Source organism: Oryzias latipes, chromosome 5 (genome assembly GCF_002234675.1).
Source record: "Oryzias latipes chromosome 5, ASM223467v1".
NCBI lineage: Eukaryota > Metazoa > Chordata > Actinopteri > Beloniformes > Adrianichthyidae > Oryzias > Oryzias latipes.
In genome coordinates this window covers 14,556,904-14,574,589 of record NC_019863.2, presented here as the reverse complement: position 1 = coordinate 14,574,589, position 17,686 = coordinate 14,556,904, and the positions used below count along the sequence as shown (strand labels likewise).

The window sequence follows — 17,686 nt, the reverse complement described above, 5'->3', positions numbered from 1 at the left end:
GTTTGTGTTAACGTGCCTTTGCTTCCTGGTGTTCAAAGTCTCACATCTTTGCTTTGCTCAATCATGGGTTTTTGTCATCTTGTTTGTTAAGGTTTTTGTCTATAAAATTCATGAAGTTTTTACTAAATGAAGCTGACCATTTGCTATCAGCCTTCCTTTAGTGCCAGGACTGGTTCAGCAAACAAGACACACTCACATCTCCCTTTTCCAAAACGATTTACACATCATTTAAGATCTGAGTAAGAAATATCATTCTAAGGTGGCAGCATAATTTATCAAGATTAAACTGCCTTAAGACAAAAACATTTTATGATGCCTATGACTCCCAGACCCCCCCCCCCCCCATGTTCACAGAAGGCTTATGTTTAGGCAGCCTAACCCCAAAGAGGATGTGTGAATCTGATGAAGTTGGTGAGCTTTATTCTATATTTAAATAAGGAGTGTTGTGAACTAAACCCAACATTGTGCAAGGAGTCACACTGCAGATAAGCAGATCTGTCACCACCAGAGTGTGTCAAAAGTAAATGAGCTGAGAAATTCAGCTTTAGTGCTGTATCTCATAATAGGACAGTCCCTGAGGATGCTACACAACTAAGGACAACACGACAGCTGACATTTGTTTAATAGAAGACTGCAAATATATTGGAAACATTAACCTTACCAGCACCTTTTCCCTGCAGGTAAATATGCACATTAATGACTAAATAAGCAGAAGATTGTGTTGCCTTACCCACGGCCAAAATAGATTTAGATTGGATTCACAAAACCAGATTTTTTTAAAACTATTATTTGGTTAGCTTGTTCTTTCTTTGTTGGAACCTTTGCTCGAATGAATCAACAGCTTGATGAAATCCCAAACCATTTCACTCTCAGAGGAAACAAAGTTTTTCTTAAATGATATTAAAAGGACCGTAGAAAGCATTGTGTGATGAATTCTGGTCAGTCAAGAACAAACATTAATGTATGAATGAAAAATATTTATATCAATGTTACAACTGTTTTGGCTAAACTTCAAAGGTGTGCAGCTTTTTCTTTAATTAATCCAGAATACAATTATTGTGCAAACTGCCTTAGTAAAGGAAGCAGAGTATTGCATAAAGACTTCAACAGAACCTTCCCTGTCAACATTTGAAACATGTTTAAAACTTAACTATTCAAGCAAATGAATTGAAATCATACTGATCCACAAGACAAACAGAAATGCTAAAAGGAAACAATTAGGAAGAAAATATCAAAATCTTTTCATTTTTCTGGACATCTATTTTTGATCAAGAGCCCTAATTCCTGATGTTTGTGCTAAATTCTTACATTTTTGCAGAGATACTGTTGAGAAACTGTTCATTTTGTTTTTATTCAAATGACTGTATGCAATTTTAGCTAAGAATGTTTTTATTATAAATTTGTATTGACACCTTCTATGAATCTCTATTTCTTAATTAAACGTCTAGGACAATTTTTCATGTCTTTATCCTTGTGATGTAAGCAGCTGATGTAAACCTTTCCACAGACCTTTTTTGCATCTCATTTGCTTTCTGTGTAAAAGCCAGAGCAGATGACGGAGAAATATGCAGAGGTCTCACAAGAGCTATGGAACTCATTTATGCACAGGCACTATTCACAATCAGGCATGTCATAGGCATATAAAATTGTCCCTAATAGCAAATAAGAACATGACAGATGTGTAGGATTAGGCCAAACAAAGAGTTAACATCAGCCAACATTACTTTACAGATATAATCTTTGGAATTGTATCCTAACAATCACATTTCCTTAAATGCTACTCTAAATGAAACTTTTTAAATCATATTTTTCACTGAAATTGACATTATTTGAAGGTTTAGAGCCACTAGAGACCGCTATTGTGCCAGTCATGAAAAACTTACATTTTTGGTAATTCACAACAGTTATTACAAAATATACAAAAGCAAATTTATTAGATGCCAATGTAATCCACTCAACACCAGCAATAACTTCTGTGTGACATTAACACTGCTTGTTTACTTGTTTATCTTTTCAGCTGACCCTTTTAGACTGAAACCTTCTTGGTGCCTATATTTTCCCTTTTTTTAATTTTTCCACAGTTTCTTTCAATTGAACAACAGGCCTTCTTTTGTTTACAGGTCATTTGCAAATCAAACTCATGATTTCCTTTGCCTCTAACATACATTAAGTTTTCATAGTCAGCATAAATACATCTTTGGAAGCCAAAGAACTTCTGACAACTTAGTCAGCACATCACACAAAAAGAATATAATCAAAGGTGTGTCAGTAAAAAAGTGTTCCTTAAAAACAGACTGACAAAGTTATTTATTTCTTCGCACTGGAGGTTTGAGACTGTCAGTGTCAGTGGTATTAAAACAAAAGCTAGTAATTTATTAGTCATTCAGCAGACTGTGGTGGATTTATGTCTTTCTCTTTTCATCACCAGTATTATTCTTTTGTTGAAGTCTTTCTTTTTTAGTATTCTAATGAAATAATAACTCTTCAGGGGAAATATTAAAAAAGGAGGCTTCTGACATGAAGAGTGAGCGAGTAGGTAAAGACAAATCAGGCCAAAGTTCTCATAAACTGAGAGTCATTAAGAGTCATACAAAGAACAGAAAAGTTTTGCACAAATCTATCAATAAAGGAGGAATGTTGTAACCGCCAAATTAGCATTTTTTCATTAATTTCCCCAAATGCACCCATGAAACGAGAGATGTCAGAATGTAGGGGGGATTATGCCTGAAATGGTCTTTTTGACTAGGATTTGCACTTGTGATTGGAATTAACATGGCTTAAATTCTCCCCACCCCATGGCTAATTGAAACAAGTAATCTCCAGAGGTTTTCTGGCAGCAGGGAACGGTGAGGACTCAGCTGAATATGAGCAAATGCATTTGACACGGCGGCCGATCTGTTCCAACAGCAGGAACCAAAATGAGGGTGTAAAATAAATAAAAGTTTTGTAATGACTTATAGATTCACATCTCAATCATAAAATGTTATAAATTAAAAAATGGAAAAATGAACAAAAGTCAAAAAGTGGGATTTGTCTTCCTGACTTATGTGGTCATGGTATTTGCTTCAACATGGATGGTGATGAATATTCAGAGACTCAGATGCTTCCTTGGACCCACAGAGACATGGCACAATCCCCCTTGTAAAGAATTATGCTTCCGATGATAACCTTTTTACATGCACACACTCCCTTTTTGCCTTGATGTGGAGTCGCCAGTCCAGTACTCCACAGGTGTGACCCACTCAGACCTGTGAAAGCTTCTTCACAGTGCAGGGGCCCTGTGATCAGGAAGGCAGAAAGAGTAGCTGCTCATTTTCAAAGAACAGAGCAAGAAGGAGAGAAAACAAGCTGCCTGACAAGGAAGTCTTTTGTCGTCCATCAGCACACCTCATAAATATTTGAAGGTTAATAGGCAAAGTTGCATCAACTGCATGGGGATCTCAAATACGTCCTCATGTCCTCATCTTTAAAAGATGTTGGACACAAAGACATGCCATTGGATATAGTTTCATAACTGTGCTGCAGAGTGGCGGCTTTTACTCATTGCAATGAGAAAAAAAACTCAAGCCTAGTGTCCAGATTGAGTTATTGCTCTCACTGATTGGACTTGATATGTTCGTCATGGTTTTACGCACAGCATCCCAAGCGCTTTGAGACACAACATACCGCATAGGCTACGGCGGCACCTGCAACGTTTGGCACGACTGAAAGGGGACACATTTGAAAATGATAATAATAATATATTTACACTGCTAAGACTGCAAACTGAGTTGATTTCTCGCACACGTGATGCACGGCGCAGAAAATCCATGCTTTGGAGAAGAAAAAAAAATAACATTGATCCAAATTGGAAATATCACTTTATTCTGCGTAAACTGTCACATTTTGTGTTTTTCCTCGCTTGATTTTCACTTCAGAGATGAAAGTCCGATGCTGTAGGCGAACAAATCGACGCTTAAATTCTTAAAATCACCCAAGCTCTGCCTGTCTGTCTGCCTCATCCTTCCACGCACAGCCAGACACTACTTACAGCACGCTACAAATCGCTTTCTTCTGTTCACTGGTGGTGCATCTCTCAGCTCCTATAAAGACGGTGGGCTGGCGATGCTTTTAACATCAATCACATCCAGCGCACGGGGCGCATACGGTCTCCTGTCTATCTGTGAGAAAGTGCTCTCGCCTCGGGTGTGGGATGCGCGTCTCCGCTCCATTATCCCGTCCAAATCTGATTCTCTCTGCGCCTGAGCATCAGTGAGTGGCTACGTTGGTTTCTCGTCTGCACATAGCCGAGAAGTTGGGACTTGAGACTTCAGCGCCACTTTTTTGGTGGACAGCGCTTCAGTGATTCTGGGAGATCGACGCAGCTCGATGTTGGATTCATAAACATTGTTTGGGTTCCTTTGAAAAAAAAAAATTAGCTGCGACTGCTGGGGATATCTACTGTCTGATCCGTCTAAAACATATTTTTTCCCTCCAAATGTGGGTCATTTGGCGTAAATTCCTTGCGGACGAGAAAGAGGGGTAAGTATGGCCACCCAGACTGCAAAAATGGGTTATGTTCTGCATTCCATTTTTTCTGAAAAAGGTTAAGAATCGTCTTAAGCTTTGAAAGATGTTTGTAGATTGGAATCGCTAACCAGTTATGCGCATAAAACACTTTAAAGAGATGTTTGTTACTTAAATGAATGGTTGGTTCACTGAGTTTTGCCAGTTTTGAAAGTAAATGCTCGTTTTGTCTGTGAAGGGAGCGCAACGCCCTGAACTGAGTGCATCGATTGTTGTTTTACGCGTTAAGGCGCAGCGTTTTTGTGTGGATCTCCGCGCAACGCTGCGCTGCAGAGGCGCCTTAAGTCTTGAATACAATTAAAAAAAAGAGGGGAGACTCAACATCAGACTTCTGTATCCTCGGGATTTTAATATAATCATAGCTGCAGCTTTAGAGGCGCAGATTAACCAACCCCTGAACACATCTTTTTCTTCTTAACAAGGCGACACAGTTAGTCTCTGGAGGGCGACAAACAGCGGCTTCATCAACCCCAGCTCCCTCAGAGTTATCTCCTTCCTACCTCTCGTGTCTCCCTCCCGTAAGTTGACTCACGTAGGGGAAGCACCCCAGCTGGGTGGTGGTTTGTGAGAGAGCTGGGGGTGGAGAAGGGAATTGAGAGAGCACCCTCCGTCAATGCTTGTGTGGAGGTGGATTCTCCTGGGGATGCAAGCCAGACTTGAAACTGCGACCTACACAGTATACTCTAAGGGGCTTACTTATGCATGGCCCCTACATGAAGGCCTTGTTTTCGTTGACAGGGACGCTCCTCAGGCGTGATTGGCAGGTGTGTTTGTAGACTCTTAATGGAAGAGTGTGGTCAAAAAAGTAAGGTTTGTAAAGCATTCAAATAAATCCTGGATGCTTCAATTTTGAGGTGTTCCCAGGAGCCTTTTTTCAGGGTCAGAGATGACTGTGGTGCGATAGTACTCTTCCAGGTTTTAGTTCACAGTGGGAGTCTGCTATGATTGCAGCCAAAAATGCCACTGTGTGCATTCCCTCAGAACATTCAGGGGGGATAAGAAATGTTTTTCATATCAGTAGGTAATTATCTGAAAAGTATGACTCAGCAGAGGAGAGCTTTTAATTCAGTCTGGTCCAGCCTCTGAGCTCCCGTGAGGTAGATTTGATGTCTTATGTTGGGTTATTCTTGTTGTGCTCTCCACTACTGCGGTGACTAATAGCCCACCTGGCTCTAGCACCAAAGCATGCTTAAAAAATCTTCCCCAGAGAGGGATTGGGACGAATAGTGCCTGGCGGAGAGGTGTGGGGTTTATTCAAACAGCCTTCGATTTACTTTTCCAAACTTTGCCTGGCTTATCTTGTCCTCTGAGTTAGTTTAGTGCAGACTCAGCTAAGACCATTGGTTTGCTCTCAGCTAAGTTCTCTTTAATATGGCATAGGGTGGAGTGTAAGCAGCTTCGAGATACCGTAGTGCGGCCTCATTCACTGCTCAATAATACACGAGGAGTCAGGAGCACACAAGACCGACTCGCCCAGAGAGTACATTTTCTTTTTACATTTCATTCTGTTGGCATAGAGGTCAAACAACAAGCAAGTTGCATTCATTTGATGGAAAGCACAATGATCAAAGTGATGATTGAAATCATTCCAAGAGGAGGGAGGGGTGTTTGATCCTATTCTCCAGTCTGCCTGTGAGAGAGTCCCCAGTAGCCGCTGTTTTTGCTGTACATACTGCTGCGTGGATCTGAGAGATAGACTGCAATAAACAAAATGCGTGCGCTGTTTGTCAAAACAGGCTCGTGGTTACATTCCCAGCGGAGCTTCATAGTTCCCTTTTACAAAGGCTTGTGGTGGAAATGGGGAAATGTGTGTTTAGTGCATTGAGTCCAGGTTCCAGCTAAATTCCCCTCCCGGCAGACACCATCTGCTCAATGGGGGAGATTCCAGTCAAAAGACGCAACATGGCAGACATGGCTGATGCAGCTCTGCTTTTGTCTGGGAAAAAACGGGTAGCCTAATCTACAAATACACTGATTATAGAAGATATCTTAGTTTTTTGCAGTAATGCTCTCCCAGCTTCTGCATATGTCAAAATGCCCAGTTACACATAAACAGATGACTTCAGTACCCCAACTCAAAACATTCAGAAATCTTCCCCTCTTTATGTTTGACTCGTCAGCTTTTCAGAAACTGACATGTGAACGTGGAATGTGACATGTCATTCAGTCACTTTAATGATCACTTTTTGTTTTTGACTTGGTTATTTTCTGATCAAATACTTCAAGAACCTTGAATATTTATAATAAAAATGTGTGAAACAGGAGGGTTTGAGTAAGGGTTAATGGCCGACGAAGTGTGCATTATCAGAAATCTACGCACACCGTGGAAGCCTGAACCTACCTTAGCTTTGCATCGGATGGTTCAGGCATACCTATGCTGTCATAACAAGACGCCGCTTAGCCGGCTGAGCGGGGACGGACCTCGACTGCAAAGGAAAAGCAATATATATACAACACGTATGCTGATCGTCACGATATGTAAAAATAAAACATCAGTTTAGAGAGAAAGTTCACCTCTTTCCGCTTATTTTTGTCCAAATGATGAAACTAAAGTTTGTTTTAAAGAAGCCAGTGCAGTGATATAGAACCTTTAAGCTATTTGACCAGGACTTCTTTTTTAGGTGTGCATTATCCCTGTGAATTATCACTTTTTAACTCACACCCAGCAGTCAATCAGAATCCAGAATTCACCCAGACCTTGGTATAATTAAAGTTGTAGCCGGCATATATTTAGGATTTTTTTTCAAAAAAGTAGTATTTTTTTAGAAAGTAAATCTGCTTTTTTTTACCATAAGGCCATTAAAATATTAAATTTGTGATGCTTTTGTATTTTAATTTAAACTAGTGAAAATCAGGCTTCCAAATAGCAGTTGAACCACTTATCTATCTGATGGAACGGTGGTGGAACAATTGGCAATTTTCTAATCTCATCAGATATTTCTAGAACAAGTTATAATATTACAATGTAAAAGATTGATGTTTGTAAAACATTTGGCTGATACAATTTTTCAACTCATGAAATAGATTTTTGCAAATTTCCTTTTGCATTTGCGGAATTCCAGAATGAAAAGAATGGATGGACAATTGACAGGAGCAGCAGCAGCAGGAGGTTGCAGAAGACGGATGTTGTGTGTTTCCTGAGTCATCATACACACAAATTCATCCTGGGGCGGCACTGTGTGAAATGGAGTGTGAAATGAGTGCACTTAACATCTTTGCACTGGATTATCCGCATTATCTTACACCAGGGTTTGAAAGCATCTTGCCTCCACCCCATGAATCTTGCCGTCGAGGTCCTTTTTTTCAAGTCCTGAAAATATTCCCTTCGTGTTTGAGTCCACTCATTTAGCCCATCCACTGTCTGTTCCCGCTTTAGCCCACTCAGGGTCAGTGGAGGTTGATTCTATCGTATCTGCTGGGAAAGGGGGCACACCTTGAAGAGGCTGTGAGGGTGAAATCAGTCCTTCAAATAACTCTCAGATTTATTGCAGTGGAGGGCTTCGGTCATTAGTGTTCCACAAATTGTTCATCGCTTGGAGCACTGAGACTGTTTTTCACTTCATTCACACGCTCTCTGATACCAACTTACTTCTTTATATAAACCTATATTAATGCATTTTTAGTTCAGATGTTAAGGATCTTTTGTAAGGTAAAAGTTTAAATACACTGACATAAAATGTTTTACTTTTGTTTGATTTTTCTTTTATTTGAAAAAGTGTAAGCGGAGGAAAAATACATTTTTTTTCGGTTGAACAAGCAATGTGAAAATACCTTACTCTCATAAAAATAGAAAAAAAGAGCAACACTAGATACAATTGTTTGGAATACAAAAATACAATTAAAATTTAAGTTGTTTACCAAGTCTAAACCTAGAAGTCAAAACCTAGAAAAAAAAAAGCTCAAAGTGACTGACGACAAACAAGAAATAAATTTTGTTGTGGCATTTTTTGGTTCTCTGTTAACGCCTCACGATCTTGATTCTTTAAACAATTACTTTTTTGGCAATGTGTTGGAAAACATTCAATTACAGCTTTTTGTGTGTACTGAATAAAGTAATACTAAAATGTATTTAGTAAAGCCTTCAAAAAGTAATCTATCACTTTAATGCGTTACTCTTGTAATCATTATGTCTAACTCTGTAACATGTATTGGTCTTAGGAGTTTGCTTCACAGCTTCAAAACTGCCACATACACTTTTTTTTCTCCAATCCAGTTAGCAAAAACAATAAATAATATTCTGACTCTGACAGCGTGAATATTTTCAAGGTCTCATTTCTTTCTTTATTTTAGTCATCTAATGTCACAACATTTATATTAGACTTTTCATGATCTTATTCTCAAAGTTATGAAAAGACATGAAGTGAAATGAACAGATTTTTAGTAAATTCACAACAAATGTTTTAAAATGATCAAATTAGTATTTTTTTTTGTTGTTTTAATTTCCTCAGTGTGACTATCACATCTGTATTGGGACGCAGGGGGGATGGCGGCGGTGTTGCACAAATACACATTTTTTTACGCAGAAGAAAGGGTTTAATTTCTTACTTAGTTCAGCATGTGTATAAATGTATTACACTCATTTTTTACTTTGTTAGTTATGGTCATTGCCTAGGTTGCAGCCTGTCCTGGTTCTGTTTTTGTTTGGATAGACTTATCAAGCCTCATGAGGCAAACCAGGAAAAGTCTTTATAGAAAGCGAATGGATACATTTGAGGATTTAGCATTATTATATTTATTGTAACACCTGGATTTGTTTTCTTCCTTTTTCAACACAGTTTTTGTACAGTCTTGCCACAATTTACTCTTCTTGAGATTTAGCTGACAAAGCTAGACAAAATACACGTATCAAAGCGAGATTATTTCTATAGAATTAAATGCAAACATCCATTTTCAGTTTCCCTGGATTTTTGGTTTCCTCCGAGAACACAGAGTAGAGCGGAATAGTGAAGATGTTGAGCCACGCTTATTAAACTAATACATTTTGTGGTGTGAGCTAATGTGGCAGCTTCACACTTTTGATGTGAGATTGGGTTGCCGTTTCATCACTCACATTAATCCTTTGGAGGTACTTTTTACACCTAAGCTTTTATTTGGAGTTCTTCCTGATTTGATAAACAAAATCTTTAATGTCAAAAGAGAGACAAAATATTTGATGTCAGTTTTTTCTTTTGAACTTCACACACCGTCTGTATTGCCAAAAAATTTTAAATTAATCTTTGCAACTCAAGATAAGAGATAACTTGTGCAGATGACATTTTCGTAAGGTTTTGGACAAAGCACAGATAGCGACACAAAAGCCACTAAATGAGCGGACGGATGTGCAAACCATGAACTCCTCATCCGTCAGACTAAATCCACAGCAAGAAGACAGCACGGCACCTTTATTAGTCTCATCCCTGCTTCAACCTTCTCCTCTCAGCCTCCTGTGCCAACCTCTCGGTCTCCTCCCTTCCCTGTTTGCCTCTCACTTGTTCTCACCTTTGCATTTATAAACCTCATTAAAATTCACACATGGACCGATGCAAAATGCTGTATATTAATGAGAAGCACATGAATGCAGTTTTTTTTTTTTTTTACATGAAGTGATGGTGAGCACAAAATGGGAGCTGCAGACTTTTGTGTGGAGCCTATTTCAGCTTTCATCCCTTTACACCTGAAGAATGACAGTTACAATGATGCCAGAGATGAGAGGCTTGGCTGGGAATGAGTACTCTGTCAGTGCCGATATTAACGCTCGCCGATGCCTCCTATTTTTCAGAAGAAACACCTATGATTTCTTTTCCTGCTGTCCATGCATGGTTGTGTTCTGCTTCCCTGCTGTCTGTGCTTCTCCTGTGTCTCACCTGCATAATGAAATAATGACAAAAAAGCTGCCACACACTAGTTATTCAGAACCTAAGAGCAGGCAAACACTATCACTGCACCAAGACAGGTAAGTAGACAGAGCGATAGATGGGGAGATGATTGTTTTTACTGCACTTCAGCATGTTATGTGTACATTTTATCAGCACAGCAAAGCAGCTATATTCCCTCCACCTCTTAGTGTGTGGGAGTTCTCCGTTATCGCTGGTGAACTGTACTTTGTGCTTTCCATTTGTGCGAACTTTCCTCACCCAAGATCCTCTTTCAAAGGTGTTTAGAGTAATTTCTTGTCTTTTATTATTTAAAAAGTGTGTTATTGACAAGCATCTGCTCCAGTTTGTCATTCCCAGAACTCAACACAAGAAGGTAAAAAGAGCATTTTGCTGCTCTTTGGGGGGGTTCTTGCCACTCTAATTGTAACAACACAAGTGTGGGAAAGCTGAGATAAAAGGATAGATATCAAGCCACTTAAGAACGGAAAAAATCTAGATTTTTTTTGGCGAATATTTAGTTGTCTGAAATGCTCCACAGTTTTTTTCTTTTGCCCACTTGGGGGCAGCGCATGTAGTTTTTGATACAGCCACCTTCAGTAGATGAGGCTATTAGAAAAAACGGACTAATTGACACATTAGATAGACAAAAACACATAATTAATAAACATGGCTCATGCACACAGAAATGGACACATGAACACAGAACACACATAATTTTCCAGCCTTCCAGAAATCAGTGCAGAGGACTACATTTTGTGCTGTTTGTTTTTCCAGTTATGCTGCTGTGGTAGTTAAATACCATGTCAGTCTGTTTTTCTTTTTTATAGCATATATTAACCCCTTCATGGTGTATGTCACTAATTGGCAACATACCATTAAATCCAGGACTTCACTTAATTTAGCATTACCTTGAATTGAAAAATATTGAAAAATGATTTGTTTAATAATTGTAAACAAAGACATGAAGAGGTTAAATCCCAAATAGTCTTCATGGATAGGAAGTAATACATTATTCCTTTTTTGTACTGACTCCTTTTTGGTTGATTGTAGTTCTGTCTGAAGCTTTTGAAGTTTTAATAACATTTGAACAATGACTCATTTCTATGTGTTGTCAGTGACATGGTCTAAACATAGTTCTTTATTTTGACTGAAATCTTGATGCAGTGAAATGTTAATTGAGAATTTTTGTTTGACTTGGTTAAAGTCATGTGAGTGCTCCATCAACATATTTATATTCCATTGACATATCTAGGCTTCTGTTGCTCTACATAACTGGAAAAGGTCAGTTTTGTGATTGCCTGATAAGTTCCTTAGAATCCTATTTTGACATATTTATGGAAAAGATCATATATGTATTTTTTTTAGAATCTAACAATTGTTTGAAGGAGGGTTAGAACCAGCAATGGGTTTTCTAGAAACCTGTGTCACAGGATGAGCATTAACCCTTTACATTCTTTTGACTACTGTACCTTTTCAACCATTAATGCAATTAACATAATTCCACTGGTTTTGGAAGTGGAGAAAAGTCGCTGTGAGACATTCTGCAACACTTTACATTATTAATGCATTGCATGGTGGAAAGCCAATATAAAAAGCCACTTTTCTCTGCATCCCAATCAGCTAATTCATGTTGATCACGTAAATGGTCGAGGAATTATAGTTTGTGAAAGAGCGCGTAATATTTAGGTGTTGCAGACGTCAGCCCTGGTGTGTAAAAAAACATTCAGAAGACTTTTTAAACAACGCACTAAAGATTTATTAAAGCTACACTGTAGGCTTACAGTGTCCCTTCATTAGGCAACAAACAGTTTTTTTCCCCCTCCATGTTGTTGTTACCTATTTCATTGTCTACCAACAAATCCATACTTCAATCTTAAGTTATACACTGTAAATTTTGAGACCTGGCAACACAACAAAAGTAGCACTTTTTTGCTTTTTCTAACAATTTTTTTTCTCTCACAGTATTACTTTCGAAGACACATAAACGTTCAATATTCACCTTCATTTACCAGCATTTTTACAGATAAAGGTAAACCATAGATATAAATTTTCTGTTGAAAAATACTTTTTATACTGTCATTTTTTCTGTCATGCATTTTAGAATTAAAACTGCCAACTGAAGCTTGAGGTGTCTGAGATGTAGCTTTTACTTTTGTTCATTAATTTTGTCTTTTGCTGTTCAGCTTGAACAGAAAAACAAAGTGACTTTGTGTTCACATTTACTGGAGCAGTCACTTCCAGTAGAATCGGCAGATAATTTGGTTTAAATGTTGATCGTTAAAAGAAGATGTGCTATGCATGATTTCTCCAGACCAGCAGACGTTAGAATCTCCAGAAATGTGTGAGGATCGGGTGTGTCTTTGCCGTATTTTTGGTGCAAGGTCACACAAAAAGTGTTTTCCAATTTTGGTCTTTGCTCAAACGGTAAATTCTATTCAATCATGGCGACATGTTTGTTAAACGAAGTTTAGCTCAGGTCGGTACAGCAATTTGGAATGGAGCTGTGCTGACAATTTTCATCTTGCCTCCCTTAAAGAAGACAAGAGCTGCAGGTCTGGTGGTGCTTCATGCAATTTTTAGGTTTTTTCACATAACTCCAGATGTAAAACTAAGGATGTCTGTGACACCACAACTAGATGTTGAGGTCATCTTACGTGGAGGCTGCTCTGCCTCTCAGTCATTGTCTGCTTGATGGCAGTAAGGTGTTGGATTAAAAAGGAAGAAAAGGGCTCTGCTCAAAAATAGATTGCTGGCCTAGCTATTATGAGATTACCATGTTGCAGGTTCTTTAGAATTGACTGCACACGAGGCGAGCTGGTACATGGTTGATGTGCCCTAAAATTAGCATCTCTGGGCACACAGAAAAAGGCAGAATCCTCTGATGGCCTGTGGTGATTCATTTAACTGTGCAACAGATGATTAAACTATCTCCCTTTGAAATAGATCATGACAGAATGACAGTGTGACATATGAAACCCTTTTCTGTTTTGAATTTGCATCGGACCCTTTGCAAGTATCAGTGATACCTGTACATGTAAAACTTGTTGTTTGTGACATAGATGTGCATTCAGACACACAGAGGCTAACCGGCAGGACTTGATTTTGCAGATTATTTTACTCACCTGCAGCTCAAAAACTGTAATTTAAGTTTCAAATTGAGGTTGAAATGAATTGTAGTAGATATTTTTTTCATGAATGAACACAATAGCTTACAGACTAGTTTTAATTCACAGTGGAAAATAACTTGTAAAGAAATGGAAAAAGGTAGTGAGAAGAGGAAAACTACAGGAGGGTTTTGTGCTGGATTGAACTGTTCTTGTTCTGTTCCTCACATCTCGAGGAAATAACACGTCAGCTTGATCACACGTTTTTATACACCATGTGCTGTTCTGTTCCAGCCTGACCATGGGCACACCTTTGACAAGGGTCTCTCATAATAAAAAGAAATTTAAAAAAATAACAGCATCTCTGACCAGCTTCTGAACATGCGAACATTTAAAAGCAGAATATGATTTGGGATCTGTGAAAATCTGTCTCAACCGCATCCACCCACACTTCGCACAAAGAGCATAAAAAGCATATGTGGATGGTGTTGAGAGGCACACACTTCTGTAACAGCTCACAGAAAATGTTACATGCCCAGGCATAAAGACAATTACTGCAGCACTTTGCATATATGACACATTTTACGTTTCTGCAAGCATGTATATTTTGCCAAGGGGGCAGATACTGAGTGTCAGCCCCTGGGCTGAATTTGAGCTCATCTGAGATCCCTCCAGCCCACCGTGGGTGTTTTGTCTCTCCTGCAAGGGATGCTCGTTGTTTTGCGGAGGCAGAATTCAGTTATAAGATTAATGAAAAGCTCCATCATAGTTTCAAAAAGAGCATTTTCACAATCTATTTAACATGACGCATACACCAAAGGCTCACATTATGCATTGTTGACTTGTGCTCGCCTACAGCAACCTTTTCTGATGCATTCACTGCCACTGCTGTGATCTTCTGGGGGTAAGCTGCCCCCTTTTAGACATGCCCATTGAGTCTTTTGCATTTCTCATGTTCACAGTCAGAAAACCCATTCTTTACAGGAAATATGGAATATGGCACACAACTGGAAGTCAGGGGGAGTTATTGAAGAGATGAAAGTAAACAAGCTTCTTGGGGCTTTGGTGTTCTTTTTTGAATAAGGTCCTTTTCTCATGTCTGGATGGATGACTGATAATGAAAACAGAGGATACAGAAGAGAGCACGGCAGAGTTTTATGCAGTTTAACCAAACCGTGAGACTCAAACAGAACACTCAGTGTGTTTGCTGTGAGGGGTCTCAGGTCAAGGAGTTATATTGCAGGATGTTTCTGTCCCAGTGGTTTGGCTGACCTGACAAAAGCTGAAGTGGTGTAATATTCTGCAGTGGAAAACCTTGGGGAATGGATTCCACAAGAGCTGGATGTTATTTCAGGGGCTGATACTGGTGAATAATTTATTGAAAATACTTGTAATTACACAGTGATTACAGCAAGAGGGATGAGGTTGGGATGTGTCAGAATCATTATAGGGATCACAGGACCATGTGATGAATTTAGACTCCTTCCAGGAAATGCTGCACACTTTCAATTCCCTCATTTCTCTCTGCCCTTGTGCCCCTCCCCCTAGCACTGTCAGCAATTTCTCTCCTATGAATGGCTGGTGTAGGGCTGGCCTCCTGAGCGTCTAAAGGGACAATACACATCCCTGTGAGACATGGCCTCCATCCCTCTGTTACCACTAAGACCCTCTCAACAACACCCCCTCAAAGCTCTGATAGCAATCACAGCTTCTAAGGATGTCGGTTAGCATCACAGTGGCCACCCTCACGCCTGCCATCAGGGCTCAGTCAGTGAGGGGAACTGGGGCAAAGCAAAGTGACTCCTTCATAGCAGCCAAGAGAAAGACTGGCCACAGTGGCCACACTGACTTTTCAGGTTTTTCGAGGACTGTGATGTAACGGCGTAGGTGGTGAGTGATAGTGAAAGTAATGCCCAGATTCATCTGTTGACACAAACACAGTATGGCGAGCACAGCAGAACAAGACACAGCTAAGGACTCTAAGAAGACCCAAATGTCATCCAATTCACTTTTTCAAGAGGAAGACGACTGGAGGGCCCATTATGTGGTTCTGCTCTCCCGTCCTGTCCAGGCTGGTTCGTCTGTCAAAGTAAAATGGCAGGACTGCAAATTCAGCTTGACAGCACAAGTTCCCCTCAGGGAGACTAAGTGGCATCAACCTGTGGTAGTCACACACTGTTGCTGACAAGGTGATGATGAACACCTTTCATTAAAAGGCAGGAGCTATAGGCTTTTTCTCTGAGAGAGCATGCTCTGGCCTTTGTGTCAGAAGGAAACTGACCAGGGCAGGAAGAGGTAGCCATCAGTTCCAGCCTTTGTCTGAGTTTACACATCATTGTCAAGGGCTCTAAAATATTCAGACATGCAATCATTTTAAAGAGAAAAAACATTGTTATCTGATGATTCTCTTTGTTTTGTTGCAGTAAATTGGTTTATCTTGGTTTAAAGGCTGTAAAAAGTAATGATTGAAAGTTTAGTTGAACAAAATTGCTTGAAAAGCAATAATATTCATGCATATATAGAATCAATTAAATGCATAATAAAAAGAGCATAAAAAAGTATAATGCAATCCCTGTTCACCTCCACATGAGCACAAAACAATACTTCCCAAAACTTAACTTGTGTTTAAACGTATCTTGTAATAGATTGTGCATTCAATCATCTGACCAACGTATGCAAAGCTTGCAGTTATTATAATGATCATTTTTTTAGAGAGCCAGGATAAAGGAAACCAGGGTGCTCCAAGATCAAAAACACATATCTTCATTTCCACTGATTTCCAAAAAGGAGGATATTGAGTGTTGGATCCATTAGAGTCCACTGATCAATTGTAAATTACTGCATTAGGAGTAATAATAGCTGATATTTCTCTGTAAACATGAGTTACTAAAGCACTCCCGCTGCTAGAGGAAGGGTTCAAAAGAGACTCAGCTCCCACACGTCTACCATGCACAGATCCTTACAGGCTTAACAAGCAGCATTAAACCTTCTAACATCCTGACAAGTTCTGATCTTCTCCATGACAACAGTGGTGACAGAAAAAGGGCAAATTATAACTGTTTCTTCTTGTGTCTTTACTTTGAACCAGTGCAACTTAGCTTCTTTTTATGCAAGTGCTTGGTGATGTTGCCTCCTGTTATCACAAGATTCTTATGTCAGAGGGGATTGATTGGTTTGTCTTTTTCTCTTGATGTCCCGTTGAACGAATTAGAAGCTTTAAAGGATCACTGTGTAACAGACCCGAGTGGAGGAAATGGAAAGTTTACTATTGCATCATCTGATTATTTCAGAATGAGGCTCTAAGAGAATGGAAATGATGCCAAGTGAATATATTATGATGGTAATGCTATGTAGAAATAACAGGAAATGACAAAACAAAGGTATGCTTTTGTGATATTGAAAGGTTTCCCAAATATAAATCTCCATCAGAGATTAAGTTCAAAAGTGTTATGGGGTCAACAGTAATATGGAGAGACCTTGATCACACTGCACTATGATTATTAGTATGAGTGCTGTAAAAAATGTTCAGTTGCATTTACAACAACTTTGAAGATGTTTGTTAACCTTGATGTGCTGTATGTGCCAATCCATCCATCCATCCATCCATCCATCCATCCATCCATCCATCCATCCATCCATCCATCCATCCATCCATCCATTTTAATGGATTTTAAAATCTGAGAATCAGTGAAATTTGTGTAAATTGAATTAGCTACAGTTTTGATTTTGATAACCCTGATAAAAAGTTGTCATGATAATTAGTCCTTTAAAATAAATCCCTAAACAGCTGTTGACACTTTATCTTGCTTTGGGATTACACAGCAGATGTTTACCTTCTTTGAGAATTCTGAAGTACCAGTTTAAGACAAAGAGAAATGGCGCTAAGGAAATGGTGTTCTTCCCTGGGTAACTACAGACAGTCATATCTCAGCTGACCAATATGGTTCTGCCTGCATAAATGCACTGCTTTTAACATGTATAATCACTTTTTTTGTGGTACTGTAAAATTGAGCTGTTTAATCACTTTAAATGCCACCAATTTTGAGTTAAATGTTTTGTGAATTATTAAAGGGTTAGCTGTGACTTTATTAAAGCTCCAAACAGCCAGTTGTAAAATATTGGCCCAAAAATGTATTTTCAAAAGCAATTTCTGAGCATCAA

General features: G+C 39.0%; 1 protein-coding gene across 1 annotated transcript in view; it reads left to right on the top strand.

Annotated features, from left to right (window-relative positions):
* The first annotated feature begins 3,762 nt into the window (after nt 1–3,762).
* LOC101157686 (metabotropic glutamate receptor 4) overlaps nt 3,763–17,686 on the top strand; it is a 191,439-nt gene continuing 177,515 nt past the window's right edge. The window contains exon 1 of the mRNA XM_004068826.4: nt 3,763–4,521. The gene's annotated coding sequence lies outside the window, so the exon portion shown is untranslated. The remainder of the gene's footprint in view (nt 4,522–17,686) is intronic.